The sequence below is a fragment of the Erinaceus europaeus genome, chromosome 14 (genome assembly GCF_950295315.1).
Source record: "Erinaceus europaeus chromosome 14, mEriEur2.1, whole genome shotgun sequence".
Lineage (NCBI taxonomy): Eukaryota > Metazoa > Chordata > Mammalia > Eulipotyphla > Erinaceidae > Erinaceus > Erinaceus europaeus.
In genome coordinates this window covers 29,911,331-29,934,255 of record NC_080175.1, presented here as the reverse complement: position 1 = coordinate 29,934,255, position 22,925 = coordinate 29,911,331, and the positions used below count along the sequence as shown (strand labels likewise).

Here is a 22,925-nt window from a genome sequence, read left to right as displayed (position 1 = left end):
TTTTAACCAGAGCACTGCTCAGCACTGGCTTATGGTGGTGTGGGGGATTGAACCTGGGACTTTGGAGCCTCAGGCATGAGCGTCTGTTTGACCGGTGTAAGGTGTTTGACTGGTTCAAGCCTCCGGCTCCCCACCTGCAGGGGAGTCACTTCTCAGGCAGTAAAGTAGGTCTGCAGGTGTCTTTCTCTCCCCATCTCTGTCTTACCCACTTCTCTCTATTTCTCTCTGTCCTATCCAACAATGACGACATCAATAACAACAACAATAATAACTACAACAATAAAAACAAGGGCAAGAAAAGGGAAAATAAAGATATTTTTAAAAATACATAATTTCTTTTTTTCTATTATCTTTATTTATTTATTGGATAGAGACAGCTAGAAATTGAGAAGGTAGGGGATGATAGAGAGGAAAACAGACAGAGAAACACCTGCAGCACTGCCTTATCACTCACAAAGCTTACCCCCTGCAGCTAGGGACCAGGGCTCATACCTGGGTCCTTGTGCATTGTAACATGTGCATTCAGCCAGGTGTGCCTCAACCCAGTCTCAGTTCTGTGTTTCAATAACAAATAAATAATTTTAAGATAATAATAATGGACACTCATGCCTGAGACTCCAAAGTCCCAGGTTCAGTCCCGCACACCACCATAAGCTAGAGCTGAGCAGTGTTTTGGTAAATATATAAATAAATTAATAATAATGATAATAGTCAGGCTTAGCTTCAAACACAGGTCCCATCTGGGGCTGTCCCCTGCCCTAGTCTGGTGGAAGGCTCTGGGGAAGCTAGCCAGCACTTTTGTTCCTCCTCCTGGAGTCCCTTGTCCAAGTCTAGGCAGGCCATGCTGGCTTACAGCTGGACAGTATGGTGGCCCTGCCTCCAAGTCACTTCCTGGCAGGGAGATCCTGGGAAAGGTCTGTGACCTCTTCCCAGGCCTCCACTTCCTCCCCTTTTAAGCAGGGCAGTGACCGTCCCTCCATCAGAGTGCAGCTGTGGGATTATAGGAGCCTATGCATGAGAGCACAAAAGGTTGTCAGCTAGCCCCCGCCTTTGCAGGGGTGGGGGGCTGTGGGGGGCGAGGGCCGGTTTGTTCTGAAACCTGGCTCTGAGCTTTGCTGGACTGTGATGGGTCCACACACACAACGAAAAAGAGTCTGTGGTTAGGTTTACTCCATGCTAGTGGCTGTGAGGAAGGCGCCTCTGTGGGATGCATAGTGCATGACTTCCATGCTTGAGACCTTGTTGTGGTTTATGGTAGAGCAGTGATCTGGCCTTTTCCCTTACTTCTCCCTCATTAAGTATATAAATAAATATTTATTTCTAATTATTTATTAATTATTATTATTTCATTTAGTTATTTTTATTTTTATTTATTGGGGAATTAATGTTTTACATTCAACAGTAAATACAATAGTTTGTACATGCATAATATTCCCCAGTTTCCCATATAACAATGCAACCCCCACTAGGTCCTTTGTCATCCTTCTTGGACCTGTATTCTCCCCACCCACCCTATTAATTATTATTTAAGATAGAGGCAGAGAATGAAATAGATCCACAGCACTGAAGTTTCCTTCAATGTAGTGGGGGCCTGGCTGGAACCTGGGTTGCCATTATGGCAAAGCTGCTCACTATCAAAGCTAGTGATTTTACTGGCCCTACTTTTATTTTCCATTTTAGATTTATTTACTTATGGGGGCGGGCTGGGGCTCATACCTGGGTCCTTGAGCATTGTAACGTGCATTCAACGAGGTGTGCCACCACCCAGTCTCAGTTCTCTCTTTCACTAACAAATAAATAATTTTAAGATAATAATCATAGACACTAATGCCTGAGACTCCAGAGTCCCAGGTTCAATCCCCCACACCACCATAAGCCAGAGCTGAGCAGTGCTTTGGTTAAAAAAAAAAGTGAAATAAACAATTGTCAGGTTTAGCTTCATCTGGGGCTGTCCCCTGCTCCAGGCTGGTGGAAGGCACTAGGGAAGCTAGAGAGAGGAGAATGATCCATGGCATCCTTCTGGCACATGTGATGCTGGAAATCGAACTTGGGACCTCATGTTTGAATGTCTAATGCTTAATCTACTGAGCCATCTTCTTCTGTATTGCAAAAATAAAAATTAAGAAAAAGTTAGGGCGATGATAGCATAATGGTTATACAAAAACACATTTATGCCTGAAACATGAAAGTTCCCAGGTTCAATCTCCAGCACCACCATAAATCAGAACTGGGCAGTTCTCCGGTCACACAAAAGAAGAAAACAAACACTAGCTGTAGAACTAAAGCAGAGACTCCAACTCATGAACTGATTAATCCTCTGAGTGACTCTCCCAACATCGGCAAAGAACCACTCAGATCAGATTCACCCTTGCACCGCTCACGCCTAGGGGCAGCTTCCCCCTCTCTCCTTAAGCCCTCCAAATCCAGTGTGACTCCCAGGTCTGACTGAAGTACTTGCAGTTGAACCTTTACTTCCTTGTGCAGTGGACAATGTGGCACCCAGGGGTAGGAGGAGCAGGGTTCAGGGGTAATCAGCCATAGCTCAGCTCCCACCTTCCTTCCATCAGAAGGGCTTTGATCAACACACGGGAAATAGCATGTGTAGGCAAAGATGTGGAGCATTTGGAACTGAAATGTTTCTGGCAGTCTTGAGAACAGGAGGACAGCCATTATGGAATAGAATTTGGTGAGTTGACAGCCTGGGACTTAGCACAATGGATAAACTGTTGGACTCTCAAACATGAAATTCTGAGTTCAATTCCCAGTTCCCCATGTGCCAGAATGATGGCTTGGTTCCTCCTTTTCCTCCCTCTCCCCCACTCTCCTCCTCCTCCACCTGTCTCTCAGAAAGAAAGAAAGATAGATAGAAATAAAGGAAGGAAAGGAAAGGAGGAAGAAAAAAAAGAAAAGAGAAAAGAAAAGAGAAGAGAAAAGAAGAGAAAAGAAAAGGAAAGAAAAGAAAAGAAGGGAGCTAATGGTAACGCAGTGGGTTAAGCTCATATGGCAAAAAGCTCAAGGACCAGCATAAGGATCCCGGTAAGAGCCCCCGGCTCCCAACCTGCAGGGTAGTTGCTTCACAGGCAGTGAAACAGGTCTGCAAGTGTCTATCTTTCTCTCCCATCTTTGTCTTTCCCTCCTCTCTGGATTTCTTTGTCCTATCCAACAACAACAGCAACAGCTATGACAACAATAACAACTAGAACAAGTGCAACAACAAGGGCAACAAAATGGGGAAAACAGCCTCCAAGAGCAGTGGATTCATAATTCTGGCATCGAGCCCCAGCAATACTCCTGTAGGCAAAAAAAAAAAAAAAAAAAGGAAAGAAAGAAAGAAAGGAAGGAAGGAAGGAAGGAAGGAAGAAAAGAAGGCTGGGGGGAGACAGCATAATGTTATGTAAAAGACTCTCATGATTAAAACTCCTAGGTCCCAGGTTCAACTCCCAATACCACCATAAGCCAGAGCTGAGTAGTGCTCCGGTCTCTCCTTCTCTGTATCTTTCTCTCATCCATTTAAATAAGTAAGCAAATAAATAAATAAATAATAGAACATTTAAAAATAGTAAAAGTAAATAAAAGTTAAAAAAAAAGTTTAGTGGTCCTCAGTCAGCTAAAAATAGAATTCTGGGGAGTCGGGCAGTAGTGCAGAGGGTTAAGCGCACATGGCGTGAAACGCAAGAATCGTCATAAGAATCCTGGTTCGAGCCCCCCGCTCCCCACCTGCAGGGGAGTCACTTCACAGGTGGTGAAGCAGATCTGCAGGTGTCTACCTTTCTCTCCCCCCCTGTCTTTCCATCCTCTCTCCAGTTCTTTCAGTCATATCCAAAGACAGCAACAACAACAACAATAATATCCACAACAATGATAAAACAACAAGTGTACAGAGTACAGTGCACAAGGACTGGAGTTCAAGTCCCTGGTCCCCACCTGCAGGGGGAAAGCTTCACGAGTGGTGAAGCTGTAGGTGTTTCTCTCTCACTGTCTCCCCCCATCTCTCAATTTCTCTCTGTCTCTATATAATTATAAAAATAACTCTATAAACAAAACTTAAAAAATAAAAATACTTAAAAGAGAGAGAGAGAGAGATAGACAAAGGGCAAGAGAGACACCTGAGCACTGCTCAGCTCTGGCATATGTGGTGCCACTGATCCTACCTGGAACCATATACAAGAAAGTCCTGTGCTCTATTAAGTTTTTTTCTAATTATTTATTGTTGTTGTTATTATTGTTGTTGTTATTGATGTCGGTCATTGTTGGATAGGACAGAGAGAAACAGAGAGAGGAGGGGAAGACAGAGAGAGGGAGAGAAAGATAGACACCTGCAGACCTGCTTCACTGGTGAAGGAGCCAGGGCTCAAACCGGGATCCTTAAGCCAGTCCTTGCACTTTGCGCCATGCGTGCTTAACTCATTGCGCTACTGCCCGACTCCCACAAAATATTTTTATATATTTATTTTATTTAAATGAGAAAGATTAGACAGAGGCAAAGATACTAAAAAGGAGAAAGAGGCCAGAACACTGCTCAGTTCTGGTTTATGGTGGTGCTGGGGGTTGAACCTGGGACCTCAGAGCCTCAGGCTTAAAAGGCTTTTGCAATACCATTATGCTGTCTCCCTAGCCCTGAACAAAATCTTAAAAAGACAAAAAAACAGGGAGTTGTGCGGTTGAGCATCACTCTGGCAGATTTGATATCAGGGATCAAACTCAGGACCTCATACTTGAAAACCTAGCACTTTGTCCACTATGCCACTTCCCTGGTCCCACACTAAGCCTGACCATTGAATTGACTCAACAATGGGACAGGTGTGGGGGGGCTGCCGTATGGATTTCCACATGCTGGGAGGTCATCCCTGGCTCTACTGCTGGCTTCTCCAAGCCTCAGTTGTCCTCATCAGGAAAATGGGAGAACCTGAGGATCTGGACCACTGACACACTGGCAGCACCTGGCACCCCTCAAATGCTTGGCACCACAGTGCTCCATGGCCCCAGTTGGGTGCCCCACTGTGTCACCTGCTATGTGTGCAGGACAGTGGGCTGTCTGTGGATAGTGGGACAAAGGGGACAAAGAGAGGCAGGGAACCTGCAGCCCTGCACATAGGTCGGTAGGACTGGGCTTAGGAGCCCAGGGAGATGGCTTCCTGGGGGACATTGCTCCCTGGCTGCCTGAACTAGGGAAACGGAGTTGGAAGTCCTGTCCTTGGTCTGAACTGGTCCCCAAAGGCCAGGCATGCATTCTGACTTGGAATGGGTGTCTCACTGCCCATGGACACACATGAAGGGTTGGCAGGAAGAGGTCTGGATTGTGCTCTGGGGATGAGGGTTAGCAAACATTTTTCTTTCTTTGCCTCCCTGACTCCCAGGTAGAGAATTAGGCAAACACCTGTTCTCCTCACTTGGATTTCTACCAGAAAGTCTTGCTGCGTCCCGGGGAGGCTGCCTGGGAAGGTAAGGAGATGCAGAGAGGTAAATCCAGGCCGTGTCCCAGCCACCACAGAGGCAGGGAGAATTCCCAGGGGGTAGGGGGTAGGGGGTGAGGGGTGTGCCCAGCATGGGTCACGCCAGCTACCGCCTCCTGGCCCCCTGTGGGGAGGGTCCAAGACCCCACAGAGGTGCAGGCCCACTGGTCGCCCCAGGTCCTCCTCCTGTAGCGGTCCTGGAAGGCTCCGTCTAGAGCCTGGGGCGCCCGGTACCTCCCCCATGTCGCCCAGGGAGCCAGGGCCTTGCGCCACACCTGTTAGCTCCTCCTGGAGGCCCCTGGGCACAGATTCCTGTATCCGCCATCTCTTTGATCTGGGGCCTCACTGAATAAAAGTCCCAGAGTCTCTTGGCCATCACCAGAGAGGGAGCGCTCCCGAGCCTGGTGGACCAGCGTGCAGAGCAGAGACTCCGGAGACAGCATCCCAGACCAACCAAGGTGAGTTCTGGGCTAGGGGCAGCCAGTGTGCTGGGCGACCGGGCCAGGAGCTCAGGTGAGCGCTCGCACCCCTGGGTGGCCACACACAAGGGGAGCCACCCGCCCCTCATCACCCCGCGACCCTGACAGCAGCTCGGGAGACAGGGTTGGCGGCGCCAAGCTGGCCACTGTGAATGAACTGGTGGGGGCCTTCGGGCTGTGCTGCCCCCCACGGAGCCAGGCTGGTAGCGCCTCCAGTGGCCACGGGGAATAATCCAGGCCCCTCTGTCAGGCATGTGGTTTGGGAGGAAAAGGCGATGCCTAGGCCAAGAAAAGAGCGAGCGCGTCCCCCTCCCCCTCTGCCAGCCTGGGCAGCAGTGGCGGCGGTGGCACATCTAAAGTGCTGGCACCCAGTCGCCCCTGGCCCCCGCGAGCACCGCCCAGGCTTCGTCCCCGCGATTCACTGGCGAGGGCGGGAGGCAGCGCACCAGCCGGGCCACCCCCATGCCCTGCTCAGCAGCGCAGGCCAAAGGCGCCCGGGTAAAGTCTCGACGTCCCACCGCCCACGCATCCCCCACCAGGCTTCATGGCCACAGCGGGCAGCGCCTCCCCCCGCAACCCCCACCTCCGCACCGGACCTTAGGATCCCCAGAGCCCGCCACCACCTCATTGCTGCTCACTCTCCACAGGTGGCCACGGGTGTAAGCACTGTGGCCATGGGTCCTGATGTGCATGCATTGCTGCTGCTGGGCTTGCTGTACTGGGCTGGGGACTGCGAAGCACAGATGACATGGAAGCGCCTAGGCCAGCAGAGCTGGTGGGCAGAGCTGGTGGCGGACGACAGGCAAGCGGTGGAGAGCTTCCCTCTGGACCTTACGGCCTTGGAGGGCAACTTGGAGAGCTTCATGGAGCAGATTCAGAGCCTGGCGCAAGCCCTGTACCCCCGCGCCTCACAGCAGCCCAGCGAAGATCTGCACCTGCATCTCCTGCTCAACAAGTCGGTCACCTGTAACGATGGCAGCCCGGCAGGGTAAGGCCCTGGCGCGCCCCCTCCAGGCTCCCGGCAAGCCCCTCGGTGTGCGGCGCGTCTGCACCCTCTCTGGCTGGACCGGGTGGCTCGCGCCCTAGCAGAAAGGAGTCCAGTCGGTCTGGGGGGGGGCGGGAAATACTGGCGCCCCAAGGTAGACGGGGCGGCGCAAGAAGAGCTGGTCCCCAGTTGACCCCGGTACTGACCCCAAGGTCAATGATGCACAGCCTGCTCATGGCCTTCGGTCCCTGGATGAGTGACCCTGACCCCAGCAGGAGGGGGTGAGGCAAGGGGGGCGTGGAGTCTTGTGGGACCCCCCTTCCCATATACACACACTGCAGTTCCCTGTAGCCGCTACTGCCCTGCTGCCTGACCAGGAGAGAGGGGTGGAGCGGAGAGGAGGTTCAGGTGGCACAGTGCCCTCCATCTGTCGGGGACGCAGGCTAGGAAGGATGGGTATCTGAGGCCCTAGATGACTGCACAGCCTGAGGACACTCTTCAGACCTCGATGGGCAGGTCCAACCCTGCTCTGTGTGTCCCGGCCCCCCCCACCATTATTGGGGTCCTGCTATTCTCTGAGCAAGAAGCCTCCCCCTCCCACGCCCCCCGGGAGCCTGGGACCCCCGACTGGCTGCCCGCGCGGAGGTCATGGGGGGTCTCGGGCCGTGCGGCCCGTGGGGATTTTCCACGGACCACGCAGCCCCTCGAGCCCTTCCTGGCCCTTTGAGCGCCCCCTCCCGGGGTTGTGCCCTCTCCCTGGGACAGACGCGCTACCCGTCCGCTGCCGCCCTCGTGTGGCCACATACGTGAGGTGACAGGTGGAATGATGCCCCATCCATGAGGCGGGGGGGGGGGGGGGGGGGGGGGGCTACGCACTCCACACCCGAGTGAAGGCTTTGGGTGGGATGGGGGCGACCCTGAACCCTGCTGACGCCGCTCCGCCCCGTGCCCTTGCAGCTACTACCTGAAGGAGTCCAAAGGCAGTGGACATTGGCTGATCTTTTTGGAAGGTTCGTCCCATCCCCGCCCCCACCCCCGCCCCTGCCCACCACCTCCCCAGGCCCAACCGCGGGAAGGCGGACTCTGCAGGCCACCAGGCCTAAGCACAGGACTGTCTGTACAGGGGGCTGGTACTGCTTCAACCTCGACACCTGCAGTTGAGACACAGTGAACGCCGCACCTCATGAGCTCCAAGGACTGGCCGCGCACCAGCATAGGTGAACAGACAGGGTGGGCAGGGTAGACAGACCCACCTGGGCCAGGGGCACACCTCTTGGGACTCTCCATCCCCAATCCTGGAAGCTGCTCAGCGTCCTTCTCCCCAGCCCAGATCTTGAACTTCCCAGAGGCCACCCATCCATGGCCCTGGCACTCTTATCCCAACCTCCCAGGGTTCACCTAGCTGTCACAGCTTGGGCATCTTGAGCATGGTGACTTCATGTGTCCATCCCTACGTGCTTTTGGCTGCCTCCATTGCTGGAGCCACACCTGGCTGTAGAGAAATCCCTGCACACAGAGATACACGTACTCTCGGGCAGCAACCCCCCCCCCCCGACACACACACACGCACACACGCCCAGCAAGCAGCCCCATCACCTGTGTCCCCCCACAGGCACCGGGATTCTGTCCTCCCTTCCAGAGGAGAACCCCCACTGGTGGAATGCCAATATGGTGTAAGCATGAGCAGGGGGGATATTCTTAAAGGCTCTTCCTTTTGGGGGATCACTTCTGGGAGAAGGTTCTTGGGGAGGGCTTCCTTCCTCCCAGGGAGGGGGGCAGCAGCTCACACTGTACCTGTGTCTCTCTGTCCTTCTGCTGCAGTTTCATCCCCTACTGCTCCAGTGATGTATGGAGTGGCGCTTCCCCCAAGACTAAAAAGAGTGAGTGCCTGGGCCAGGCAGGGCTCCTGGGAAGATAAAGACCTCCAGTCTCTACACCCCCTCCATCCCTTGACAGGCTGACCCTGAGGGAGGGGGAGGCCCCCTCACTCCTCCAAGCTCCCTGGGTGGGGTCTCAGTGTGGCCTGGTATGCATCAGCCACCTCCTTCTTGGCTGTCGCTAGTGCCACCACCACCACCCCCCACCTCCAGATGTCCTCAGTGAGAGCTGGCTCCAGGGCTCCCTGCTCCAGGGCTGGCTGTGGGCCTGCCCTGCCCAGTCCACCAGCATCTGCTTTCTTTCTCCCCACAGATGATTATGCCTTCATGGGTACCCTCATCATCCAGGAGGTGGTTCGGGAGCTCCTGGACAGGGGGTTGGCAGGGGGCAAGGTGCTGCTGCTGGCAGGAAGCAGGTGAGCTTGGCAGGGGGTGGGAGGACACAGAAGCAGGCTAGGGGGTAGACACTGGGTAGAAGGGAAGGGGAGCTGGGGCCCCACAGGCCCCAGGGGTGTGGCACTACCTAGGTGGGGTAGGTGCAAGAAGAATGGGCATTCCTGGGCAGCTGGTGATTTCACGTCAGAGGATCCCCCCAGATAATGTGATAGAAGGAAGGCCTGATTTGTGACCCAGGAAGTTGGTTGTGGGTTGCATGGGGACCAGGGTTCCTTCTCCAAGGCCTGTCTGTTCTTTGTTTTTTCACATCTATTTCTTTCTCTTTTTATTATTTTTTAAAATTTCCTTATTGGGGAATTAATGTTTTACATTCATTAGTAAATACTATAGTTTGTACATGCATGACATTTTCCAGTTTTCCATATAACAATACAACCCCCACTAGGTCCTCTGTCATCCTTCTTGCATGTGTATTCTCCCCCCCACCCACCCAGAGTCTTTTACTTTGGTGCAATACGCCAATTCCGGTTCAGGTTCTACTTGTGTTTTCTTTTCTGATCTTGTTTTTCAACTTCTGCGTGATAGTGAGATCATCTCATATTCATCCTTCTCGTTCTGACTTATTTCACTTAACATGAATTTTTCACGCTCCACCCAAGATCGGCTGAAAATGATGAAGTCAGCATTTTTTATAGCTGGGTAATATATATAGCACAACTTGCTCAGCCACTCATCTGTTGTTGGACACCTGGGTTGCTTCCAGGTTTTGGCTATTGAAAATTGAGCTGCCAAGAACATATGTGTACACAGATCTTTTTGCATGGGTATGTTGGGTTCCTTAGGATATATCCCCAGGAGAGGAATTGCAGGATCATAGGGTAGGTCCATTTCTAGCCTTCTGAGAGTTCTCCAGACTATTCACCACAGAGGCTGGGCCAATTTACATTCCCACCAGCTGTGTAGGAGGGTTCCTTTGACATTACACCCTCTCCAGCATTTGCTGCTGTTACCTTTTCTGATGTATGCCATTCTCACAGGAGTGAAGTGGCATCTCATTGTTGTCTTTATTTGCATTTCTCTGACAATCAGAGACTTGGAGCATTTTTTCATGTGTTTCTCAGCCTTTTGGATCTCTTCTGTGGTGAATATTCTGTCCAAGTCCTCCCCCCATTTTTGGATGAGGTTATTTGTTGTCTTGTTGTTGTTGTCTTCCCCTCCTAATTTCCCAATGTCCTAGAAAATCAAATGGAAAAATAAACAAACAACGACAACAAAGAAAAAAACCACCCAAATACAAACAAACAAAAAATCCCGAATAACTTTAAAGGGTGCTATTCACTATTTAACCACATGAAGGAGCCAGAATGCAGTCAATGATTCAGCAGACTGCTCAGCATCTTTGGTCAAGTCATGCCTACTATCTGACCCCCCTCAGCCCCTGTCCCCCAAGAGATGAATTCATTCGCTTTTCCAAAGAGTCAGTCCCTTCATATAATAACCTCAAGCATGCCCACCACTATTGCAGCCTCCACATGAAGTGAATTCCTACACACAGACATAGTAAAAGGCTGTGTCCCCAGATAGTCCAGATCAAGTGTTCATTAGCTTCTTTCCACAGGTTTTAACTTTTCTTCCCCCTAGCTTCTTTTTCATCTTCTTCCAGAACCTTGCTCACTTCTGGCTTATGGTGATGCAGGGAATTGAACCTAGGGCCTTGTTAGTCTCAGGAATGATTGTCTGTTTGCACAGTCATTATGCTATCTTATCCCCACACACTCTTTTCCATTCTCTCTCGCTCCCTCCACCCCTTCTCCATTCCCCCACCCTCAATACCAGTGGTGGATTGGATTAAACCTGGGACTTTGGAGCCTCAGGCATGAGAGCCTCTTTGTTAAACCATTATGCTGTGTTAACTCCCCTCCCCCTTTTCTTGTTAAAGGATTTTAAAAATCTATTTTACCAGAGCACTCCTCAGCTTATAGTGATGTGGGGAATTGAACCTGGGACCTTGGGCTTTAGGCATGAAAGTTGTTTGCATAACCATTATGCTATCTTACCAGATCCATGGGTATTTATGATTATTATTTTACAGTTATTGTTTTTAACATTATTTTCATTTGATAGAACACAGAGCAATTGAGAGAGAACGGGAGACAAAATTTGAAAGAGACAGAGAGACACCTGTAGCTCTGCTTCACCACTCATGAAGATTTCGCCCTGCAGGTGGGGACTGGGGGCTCGAACCCAGGTCCCTACACACTGTAATGTGTGCACTTAACCAAGTGTACCACCAACTGAACCCCCAATATTGAAGAATTTAAAGGATCTATTCTTTATAAATAATTCAAAATGGCATAGTCAAATATGTATATGCACAGTGCTTATTTTTTTTTTTACATTTCGAAGGTAGATGTCTTCTTAATATAATCAAAAGTCTGTTTCAGAAGCTCTAAATGGCATTTTTCAAGGAATCAAAGCACACAGCACGGAGTAGCCTCAGCTTGTAGTCACTGTGATGGATGTTGTGTGATGAGAGCAGGAGCTCCTGACACAGAATCATAATGGAGACATAGACTGGCCTCTCAGTCAGTATTTGATTAAGGGTGGCACTGCCTTCCCAGCTCTCTCTCTCATCTGTTAGAGAGCAACTGATAGAGAGTTAGCAGCTGCCTGCAGTGCTAGCAGAGTGGCCTGGTGGGAGAGGTGTTTCCTGACAAGCTAGAGGCAAGAGGTTCAAATCCCCAGGAGAGTAGAGCAACTTATACACACACACACACACACACACACACACTATATATATATATATATATATATATATATATATATTTGCCTCCAGGGTTATTGCTGGAGCTCGGTGCCTGCACTACTGGAGGCCATTTTTCCCATTGTGTTGCCCTTGTTGTTGTGCTTGTTGTAGTTGTTATTATTGTCATAGCTGTTGTTGTTGTTGTTGTTGTTGTTGGATAGGACTGAGAGAAATTGAGAGAGGAGTGGAAGTCAGAGGGGTTATGAGAAAGATAGACACCTGCAGACCTGCTTCTCTACTTGCGAGGTGACCGCTCTGCAGGTGGGGAGCTGGGGGCTTGAATCTGGATCCTTACACTGGTCCTTGTGCTTTGTGCCATGTGCTGCACTACTACACAGCTCCTCACTATAAGTTTTAAGCACATGTATAACTTGTACAGTGAACATTTAAAAGTAATTTCACAATAATCCTTGCATATTTTGAGGCAAATCCACAGCAGGCATCCACACATACAGTGTTTTACACTCAAACACTTTCTAGAGTCAAGTTGAAGTGCTACTTTCCCAGAAAAAGTGAAAATACTCCTGAGGTCAAGTGGAAATATGCTCCTAGGGCACCTGTGTGTGTGCACAAGTTACAAAGCTTATGAGAGAGAGAGAGAGAGAGAGAGAGAGAGAGAGAGAGAGAGAGAGAGAGATGGAGGAGGGATATGTAGGAATTACTGACAACGTTGACTTGCAGGGAATGAGACCCAGCTGTGTCAAAGATTGGCTGAGGGGAGTGATGGAGCACAACCTTCACAGCTTTCTCTCATCTGTCAGAAAGCACTAGGAATACAATCAGCACCTGCCAGTAGAACTGAGATAGCCACTTGATGGTTCTTTGGGTTAGCAAGGACAGGAAACTGGGTTTAAACCTCATCCTCTGCACAGTGATGTGGTCCTGAGAAGGAGGAGAGCCTGTGATTCTTTCCATTCACATGATATTGCCCTAACAGAGAGATGACCTTGGCAGAGCTCTCAAAATCAATATGACAGTGGAGAAACTCTCAAATTATATCTTGACTACTAGCTGTTGTCCACTGAATTGAGATCTGCAAGAACAAATGTCTTGTCATTCCTTGATATAAAACTGTGATGTAGAATTCCTATAAATATGCCTTGGAACCAAGATGTCCCATTCTCCAAATAGGTTTTGTTATTGTTTTCTTACTTAGTAACCAGACATGATATAAAGGATAAAATAATATTACTTATCATTACAGATATTAAGGATAAGGAATAATATACTATATCAAGATTAATTACTTGGAATATAGCAGTCATTTTGAATAACTGCTATATTCCATATATATATATATATATATATAGAGAGAGAGAGAGAGAGAGAGAATAAAAGAGAAAAGAATGTAAGACGAAATAAAAGGGGGAGAGGAATGGGCAGGGAGACAAGCAGAGTCAAGGAGGCAAAAACTGAAGATGATACCTGGGGTTGATGATTTTCTGACAACACTCCAGACACTGTGTGCCTTTCGGTGTTGGCCCTGAGCTGGTTCTCTGAAACACTTCTCATCCTCTCTCCTTTGACCTCTTAGCAGCACCTTATATATTTTTTATTCTTATATTGGGGGCCAGTTTTAACTCACTACAGTGCAGTTGGTTGACACAGGGTAAGATTTCTGATCTCCCAGTGAGAGGTGTCTACAGAACACTTTCACCCCCCACTCAACTCCTTTCCCAGCACCAAGCACCAGGACCCCAATACCCTCACTACCACTCACTCCCTCTTAGTGTCTCTTTTCTAAGAGGTCCTGAGACTCTGCTGTTTCCTTGTCCCTTGGCACTAAAGTGACAGCCCCTGTGCCCTGTCCTTCAAGATGCTCTTCATCTCCTCTGGCCCTGAGTGACCTCAACTCTCACAGGAGCTCTGTCTAGTTCAGGATTACTGAATCAGGGTGCTGAGTCCTTCTGGGGGACTGAGATCCTCTGTAATGCTTTTGAGTGTTGGCATCAGCATGAGTCCCTGTGTCCACCTGCCTTGTGACAAGCTTCCCTGTGGGTCTGCTGTGTTCCAGCTCTTCTGTGAAGGAGGGCAGCCTGGAAGAGGAGAACATTCCTGTGGTGCCTTTTGGCTGCATCCTGCTCTTTGGCCCTGGCAAATTCCAGAAGGGGCAGAAGTGGCAGAAAAGGCAAATGTTCTTATATTCCAATGTGCTGCTCATCTCCAACACAAAGTATGTACCTGCTCCACCTGCTCTTGCCCCCACTGCTGCCTCTTCTCTGCTGCCCTGAGGACAGAAGAGGTGGCTTTTCTGCAAGGATTTTTTTCCAGCCCTGTGTGGGCGGCAGAGGGGAAGCATGGAGACTGCCCGAGTCCTGGGGAAGGGCAGCCAGGGTGGAGAGGCTGAAGGACAGATGCAGAGACAGAGGCCAGCAGGTCCCCACCCTGGAGGACCCTCTCATGGCCTGCTCTTCCTTCACGTGTCTCCCCTTCTAGCTCAGCCCGAGGGAGGCAGGACAAGCCACAGCCAGTCCCTGCTTCCCAGGACACACAGACACTCACACTGAATTTCTGCAAAGTGTTTACATTCACAGCCTGCACATGGTGACAGGGACCTGGGACTGAAGGAATGGTGATTCATTAACTGAATTTATTCTGTGTGACATGAGGCAATGAATTCAGTGAGTGGATAACACTGTTGAGCAAAGTCCTCCTCAAATTTCTTTTAAAGTACCTGAGAGACAAGAGAAGGAAATGGGGAAGGGAACAGAGAGGAGAGAGAGACACCCAGTGACAGCTCCCACCATGCAGTTCCCTTTGCTAGTGCCCATGGTCCTTCTCATGGTACCTGTGAAACTCTGCCTGGTTTTATGGTGGGCACACTTTTTAAGTAGCTTTTTACATTTTACCAGACTCTAAGTTCTTCTTCTAGCATTTGCCCTTCTTCCATAGCCAGTCAACAGCGTCAGGTTGAGCCTGATGTAAAGTTTCGAGACCTCCTTTGAATCTGGAGAGGTGGCAGTCATTGACTATATCGGTCATAGTCTGTCTGTAGCCGCAGGGGCAGTTTGGGTCGTCTCTGGCTCCCCAGCGATGGAACATAGCGGCGCACCGTCCATAGCCGATTCGATAGCGATTGAGGAGGGGCTAATCATAACGTGCTAGGTCAAAGCCGGGTTGACGCTTGCAGGGGTCTGTGATGAGGAGTTTGTTCTTTACCTCAGCTGACTGCCAACTCTGTTTCCAAGAGTCTGGAACAGAGAAGTTCAGTGTAGGCATAGGGGACCAGATTGGGTGACGAGACGTCAAGCATTGGACAGGGTGGGTGAAGATATCCACGTATATTGGCAGGTCTGGTCATGCGTAGACGTGGGAAATGAACTTAGATGATGCTGCATCCCGACGAATATCTGGCGGGGCGATGTTGCTAAGAACTGGCAGCCATGGAACCGGGGTGGAACCAATGGTTCCAGAAATTATCCTCATGGAGGAATATAATTTGGAATCAACCAAGTGGACATGGGGGCTACGGAACCATACTGGGGCACAGTATTCTGCAGTGGAATAGCATAATGCCAGAGATGATGATCGTAGTGTGGAAGCGCTCACGCTCCATGAGGAGCTGGCCAGTCTTGCAATGATGTTGTTCCTCGCGCCCACCTTGGCTGCAGTTTTTATGAGATGTTTGTGAAATGACAGAGTGCGATCGAGAGTAACGCCAAGATAGACTGGCTGGGCTTCATGCCGGATTCTTGTATCGCCAAGCTGCACATTAAGCTCACGCGAGGCCGAGGCATGGTGTAGATGGAAAACTGATCATACCTTTTTTTAGTGCTAGGGATTAGTCGCCATTTTTTTTACAGTAATCAGATATCAGAGACAGGTCTTTTGTGAGTGTTTCCTCAAGGATGTCGAACTTTGATGCCTGAGTTGCACAGCAGATGTCATCGGCGTAGATGAACTTCCTTGAAGAAGTTTCTGGGAGGTCATTGATGTAAATATTAAATAGCATAGGAGCCAGAACAGAGCCCTAGGCGAGGCCACTTGAGACAAGTCTCCATCTGCTAGACTTGTCACCCAGATGCACCTGGAATCTTCTGTTTTGGAGAAGAAACGATATAGTGTTGGCCACCCATGGAGGCAGGCATCTTGAGATCTTGACTAGGAGACCACGGTGCCAGACTGTGTCATAGGCTGCTGTGAGATCAACAAAGACAGCACCCGTCTTTAAATTCTTCTAGAATCCATTTTCAATGTAAGTTGAGAGGGCCAGGGCTTGTTCGCAGGTAGATCTTCCTGGGTGGAAACCAGCTTGGGTGGGTGATAGGAATTTCTCTGTAAGAGGAGAAATACATGACAGAAGCAGCCTCTCAAGGAGTTGGTAACACATGGAGAGGAGAGAAATTGGTCTATAGCTGGCGGCCAGTGTTGGGTCTTTCTTTGGTTACAAAACCACCATTATCTTCACACGACGCCAAACTTTGGGCACAGATTCAGATTCCAAGATGTGGGACAGGAATGAAGCGAGCCACTTCTTTACCACGGGACCCAGGTTAAGAATGAGTTCTGGGGTGATGTGATCATAGCCAGCAGCTGTTTCCGGTTTAACACACTTCAAAGCATCTTCCAGTTCAGACTGTGTAAAGGGAGAGAGTTTTGGAGATGGACAAGATAACCAGAAGTGGGATGACCACTCGTGGGAAATTTCTCTTTTCCAGACTCTAAGTGAAATTTTATGAATAAAACTCTAGGAAAGCAAGTTTTAAATAATCTTACCTTTTTTTATCTTTGAAAATAATTTTATTAGGGTTTGTGCTTTTTATAGTTCTTGACACAAAGTTAATTTCTCATTGCACCTTGATAGGTGTCTGCAAAACACTCTCTTCACCAACTTAGGTCCTTTCCCATCATGCTCCTGGACTCCACAATCACCCTCCACACACCCTCCCCAACCTAGCCCTCTCCCTGCCCTCCTTCCCTAGAGTCCTTTCCTTTGGTTCAATACACCAAACCAATCCATGTCTTGCTATGTGTTTCCCCTTCCGGTTGTTGAATCATATGTTCTGCTTACAAGTGAGATCATTTCTACTCATCTTTCCCCTTTTGGCTTATCTCACATGATTCTTTTAAGTGTCTAGGCTGCACTCATTTCAGGACCAGCCTTCCTCCAGTGGCAGTGTATGTTGACCCAACCTCCCTTTGGAGAGTGGGGCAGTCCCTACCATTGTTGTTCCACATTGAGGGCAAGGTCCTGGAGAGGCCCACAAGAGGGTTTATGATGTTGTTCCTGATGGAGATGACCAGCATTGGTGCAGAGAGGGATCTGTCAGAGATATAGCCTCATCATATCTATGTGGGAATCCCAGGATTCCCTGACTTGGGCCCCAGAGGATGGGGTGGCCTGTGGTGACCAAGAGAGCCATCATTGAAGTATGCTGGTCTCTTGCCCACATCCATCTTTTGTAGTCCTTACTTTGTCTGATAAGATTAGCCTTAGTATGACTGAGGGAAGTGAAATAGGAGGTGGGTAATGAGGTATCTAGGTCTAAGTATAAACTATTTGATTAAATACTTTATGGTGTCTTTTTTTTTTCTTTCTACTTGCTTGTTGCACTTATTGACTCATTGTAAACTTGTGCACTTTTTCTTTGAGGTATATATTTTCCCTTTAACTTATGGAAAGGTATGAAAAGCCCTTAGAAACTGAGACTGGGTGGCTGGCTGGTGGCACACCTGGTTCAGTGAGCATACATATTACCATGCCCAAGGTTCCAGGCTCAACCCCCACTCCCCATCTGCAGGGGGAAGCTTCATAAGCAGTTAGCAGGGCTGCAGATTTCATTCCTCTCTTCAACGCAGTCTCCCACCCTCTCAATTTCTCTTGGTCCTATCAAAAACAAACACACAGAAACAGGTGAATGATCAGTAAGAACAGTGGATTCATCATGCAGCCACTAATCCACAGTGATAACCCCAGTGGCAATTAAAACAAAGTGATATGGAAAATACAACTTAATTCTTTGGGACTCATGGAAAATATATTGAACTAACCTTATAGTTATTTTTTTGCCTCCAGGGTTATTGCTGGGGCTCAGTGCCTGCACCATGAATCCACTGCTCCTGGAGGCCATTTCCTCCCTCTTTTTTTTTGCCCTTGTTGTGGTTATTATTGTTGATGTCGTTCGTTGTTGGATAGGACAGAGAGAAATCAAGGACAGAGGAGAGGAGTGAAAGAGAGACACCATCTCCAGGTTCAAGGGTGACTTCAGAATCAAGTATTCAGTGTCTCTGCTGGACATGTGGGTGACACTCAACATGAGGAAAGCCAAGAAAGTCTTGAGAGCCTGAACATCACTGGTCTTGGGCTGGGCTGACTGCAGCTTCATGGTCTCTTTTTAGTAAGACTGCAGCCTGGCCCTGACTCCTCATGACTGTCAGGGAGAGCACAGCTCCATCTGGGGGTCTTTTAGCCACATGTGCTCTCACTCCCACAAAGAACAGCTGTGTGCTCTCAGCTGTCCACAAAAGGCTCTGACTTAGGCAAACAAAGGGAGCTGCTAAGCCCACTGCAAGTGGAAACCAGGCGCTTGAACCCGGAGCCTTGTGCACGGTAACAAGTGCAGTTAAGCACCAGCACCAATGACCGACCTCCAACCCTATTTCTCATCCTTCTAGAAGATTTCCTTGCCAACCTAGCAAACTGTCTGTCAAAGAGCAGGGCCCCTCAACACGCAGTGAGCAGGACAGGCCTCCTGACTCACACAGTCCCACCAATAACAATTGATGATGATGTTTACACTGGCCGGCACTCACAATATGTTTATGTGAATTTTGTGCATTTTACTTTCTTTCTCCTATTCTCTTGGATTTCAGATCAGTTGAAAGGATGAAGCAATGGTATAAGGAGCGTTGTAGGTATGTCATTAGTTCACATACTTCAAATCATTTCTTAAAACATATTTTGTTTATTTTATTCATGAGAAAGGAGGAGAGAAAGAACCAGACATCATTCTGGTACATATGCTTCTGGGGACTGAAGTCAGGACCTCATGCTTGAGAGTCCAGTGCTTTATCCATTGTGACACCTCCCAGACCATGGTATTTCAAATCTTCAACTTCTCAGAATGCAGAGTCCTAGCAGTCTATGCCCCTCCCTCTTGTCCCCCTTCTCTCCATGCTGTGATGGGAGCTAACCTCACCCTGGACCATGAGTTTAACTGCACTGACTTAAGGGCAGGTTTCTCCATGGGGTGGTTCTCAAAGCAAATGCACCTGCCAGCCCTACAGCCCAGTGACATTCTGGCCTGGACTCCAGGCAGGAAAGCTGTGAGGACGGGATCTGCAGCCCTGGTCTCAGAGACCCAACAACATAGATTTTTTCTTTTTCTGGGATCTGTCCATTTTCCAGAAATATCTTTGCATACTGTTTCTCTCATTAGATCTTGCACATATACTTAAAAAGTTGATATCTTGAAAAAGTAGTGGAAAATACTGAAGTAATCAGCCAAAAAATAAATTGATTAGATAACAAGCTAACAGCTATTCTTCTGTTTTGGGTCACTGTGGACTTGATTAGCTACATTTACAGTGAGAACATGGACTATGTGGATGCCGTCATGGAGTATGCAGAGGACGACATCAGTATAAGTGCTTCTAAGACTAGAACTTACATTCCAAGCTCCTGCCTTGGACAGAAAGAGGTCTAGAGATGAGGGAAGAATCCAGAATATACCAGACAGAAAGGTATATTTTCCTACAGACATACAGGTCTGTGTATACACAGAAAAGGAATCTGGGACTATATGCAACAATAATTAATTTGACTTATCATGGAAAGAACATGGCACCTGAAATGTCACCATTTTTATTTATAGAATGCTTCTTGTGTCAATCCTTAATGCCTCTTGTACTGAACTGTTTTCAAGATACAGCTTTTCTATTAGCATGGATTTCCCCCCACCCACCCACCCAATTAACTCTTTTATATACAGAGTGGTTTACATTGTTTCCTGTAGACTATTTACCCCTGGAGAGGGAGACACTTTTAGTGAAGAGAATATATTGACCCCAGTTTTCTTTATTCTACTATAAAGAAAGCAAGAAGATGTGTGGAAGAGAGACTGTGGTGTACATGGTAGAGTGCACATGTTACCATGCAAGAGGACCTGGGTTCAAGTCCCTGGGTCTTAATTGCAGCAGGGTAGCTTCATGAGTAGTGAAGCAGTACTGCAGGTGTCTCTCTAGTTCTCTGCCCCTTTCTCCCCTTTCTGTTTCTTCTCTATGAAATAAAATGAAAAAAGAAGATGACATTGGCAGCCAGGACCAGTGGAGCCATGATGCAGCTGCCAAGCCCTGGTGGCAAAACAGTTATTTGTGTATCATTTGATTTCTGGAATTCCAGTGCTATAGCTACGATATTTACAATGAGGAACAAGGATTTTTTTTTTACCCTCTAGAGTTATAGCTAGGACTAGGATTATAGCTAGCACTAAAAATCCACTGCTCCTGGAAGCTGTATTTTCTTCCCCCATTTTATTGGATAGGACAGAGAGAAATTGAGAGCAGGGAGGCAAGAGACAACTGCAGACCTTCTTTGTTGCTTGTGAAGCGTTCCTCCTACAACTGGGGAGTTGGTGCCTTGCACTGGGCCTGGTGTTTAATACTACATGTGCTTACCTAGGTGAGACACTGCCTGGCCCTCCAAAGACATTCTCTTCCCCACATTTTCACTAGTGACTGAATAATGGTTAATAAGCATATACAAGTATAGGGGTAGAGTTCCATGCTCACCCCACTCCAAAGCCCTATGTCTCCCATACAAGATAACCCCATAGTTCTCACAAACTTTGAGATAACTTGGCACTTCCATTTGGGGGGAAGGGACTATAGGTGATTATGCTTAATGAAGTGAGGAGGTGAAAGCTATGAGGTGGTTTCACACATCTATGGGATATAGAGAAATGAGTCATGTGAACTTGAGCATAGAAATTTTGAGTATCTTTCTCAAATGTGTAGATTTACTTCTCTCACAAAGTTAGGAACCTTTAGTCATTATGAGCTCAGATAGTTTTTCTTCCCTGTTTTCTGTATTATTCTCATGAGATCTACTTACAGATATATTAGACCCTTTGATAGTGCATGCAGGTTCCTTGGGCACTGTGTGCTCTTTGTTCAATTCTCTATCATCTTTATGGTGGAATAATTTATATTCCTCCTTACACTATTGTCTCCTCTAGCAACTTAGTGTGTCAAGAATATGCCTTCCATGCACCTGTTTGAGTTCACATATTATAATGTGTAAGAATCTGCATTCCAGCCCTCGTCCCCACCTGCAGAGGGAAAGCTTTGTGAGTGGTGAGGCACAGCTGCAATTCTCTCTCTCTCTCTCTCTCTCTCTCTCTCTCTCTCTCTCTTTCTCCCTCTCTTTCACCCCACCCTCTCCATTTCTGCCTGTCTCTATCAAATAAATAAAATGAAATTAAAGAAAATAAGCCTTTCCAGCTGGGCGCTAACACAGCAGGTTGAACACACAAGTCCTCATGCACAGTGACACAGAGGGGAGACATCACAAGCCTGGGAGCAGTCATGCAGCTGTCTCTCTGTCTCTCTTCCTCTCTCAGTCCCCCTCCTCTCTAAATTGCTCTTTGTTCAGTCAAATAAAACACAAAGGAAAAATGGCCACTGGCAGTGGTGCCTGCCCAAAGCTCCTCTAATAATCCTGGTAGTATTACATAAATAAAGAATATATATGCCTTTCAGATATTTTTAAGCTACTAACTGACTAATTTTAAATTCTTTCAACTTCTTTGCTAATCCATTATGAACATATTTCTGTTTATATTGTGTCAATAGTTAGAGTAGAAGTTTTGGGTTTTTTCTTTTTTCTTTTGCATAATTTGAGCATCTGCTTCATGTCTGGGTTGGCCTTCACTCTGCAGCATTGATGACACTTTCCTGCTTCTTCATACTTCGGGCAATGCTTCTCCTCAAGTGGAGGGAAATGTGGTCTTTTTTTTTTTTCTTTCAAACCATTAGATTAGATAGTTGACATTTTAAATTACAAATTACTCATCTGGGAGTTACTTGTGTGTATATCCCATGACTAGAGGAAGAAATCCACATATCCTTGTCAACACACTTCTGAACATGCACTGAAAACCCAAGGATTCACTAAAATCTACAGTGTCAATTCTAAACCATAGTCAACCCCAGGGTCAAGTAGCTTTGATACTGGACATGGGGCTCTCTCTCTGGGGAAACAGAGCTGCTGGGAAATGTGCTCTTCCACTGCTCACTCCAAAGACTTACTGTGACCCTGACTTCTTTCTCTCCCAGGACTCTGAGGAAGCCTCTCAGGGGGCTGTGAGTTCCAGGATAGAAGAAACCACAGAGCCACCTGCAGGTGAGTGTCAGGGCAATCTGAGAAGAGGCTGATTGGAGTGAGACATTAACTGCAAAGCCTCAGAGAAAATGGTTTCCAGCTTAGCTTCAATACCTTCTGACAGGAAAAAGTCATTCAATAGACAGTGACTCACTGCTCTGTAACAGGCTCTAATGACAGTCCTTGTTTGTAAAAGTCTCAACTTCCTTCTCTATTAGAAATATACTAATAACAAGTTTTGTTTCATAGTAACTAAATTGCAGCCAGCTGCCTTTGGGACTCTAGGCCGTTCCCCACCACCATACAAATGTCTGTCGAGAAAGGTACGCCCCCCAGAGGCAAGAAATGTTTTTTTTAAGCTGATAAAGTTTAGCCCACAGAGGCTGATATGGCCCCCTCACGCCTTCCCTTACAGCACACTGGTTCTTGTTACTTGCTTTCATGTTTCTCCATGTCTGTGCCAGTTTTTTTTTTAAAATGCCTGTACGATATAGGTTTCTGTTCACCCCACACCCTTGATACTATAGTCATTTAGTTAAAAATAAAAGGGGGAATTGTTGTATGCTTTACATTGGGTTCTAGTTGTCCCCCACCGAGAGAATTACATC

The 22,925-nt window shown here is 47.9% G+C and overlaps 1 pseudogene; it reads left to right on the top strand.

Annotated features, from left to right (window-relative positions):
• The first annotated feature begins 6,606 nt into the window (after nucleotides 1-6,606).
• LOC132532653 (palmitoleoyl-protein carboxylesterase NOTUM-like) lies at nucleotides 6,607-9,237 on the top strand (annotated as a pseudogene).
• The last annotated feature ends 13,688 nt before the right edge of the window (nucleotides 9,238-22,925 follow it).